The sequence below is a fragment of the Pollicipes pollicipes genome, unplaced genomic scaffold (assembly GCF_011947565.3).
Source record: "Pollicipes pollicipes isolate AB1234 unplaced genomic scaffold, Ppol_2.1 Scaffold_2555;HRSCAF=2994_pilon_pilon_pilon, whole genome shotgun sequence".
In the NCBI taxonomy this organism is placed as follows: domain Eukaryota; kingdom Metazoa; phylum Arthropoda; class Thecostraca; order Pollicipedomorpha; family Pollicipedidae; genus Pollicipes; species Pollicipes pollicipes.
Window position 1 is genome coordinate 2,360,180 of NW_023596136.1, and position 256 is coordinate 2,360,435.

A 256-nucleotide genomic window follows, 5' to 3' on the forward strand; every position below is an offset into this window, starting at 1 on the left:
AATGTGTGCGTGTCAAAATGCTTGGGTAATAAATGCTACGTAAGCTTGAAACGTTTTGTTTGGGCAAAAATATATGCGAACATGAAGGTAGTAGTAACCCGCAAATTCAACGGAACGTTTTAGTACGCCTTCAATTTCTCCCGTGTCGTTAATCCCAGTCGCTTTTTTCGAGGTGCGTTTTGGCTTTGGGAATGGGAGTATCGCATGACCCATGTGACGCACTGGTTTAAACTTAAGTCAACCAACTTTTCGGCAG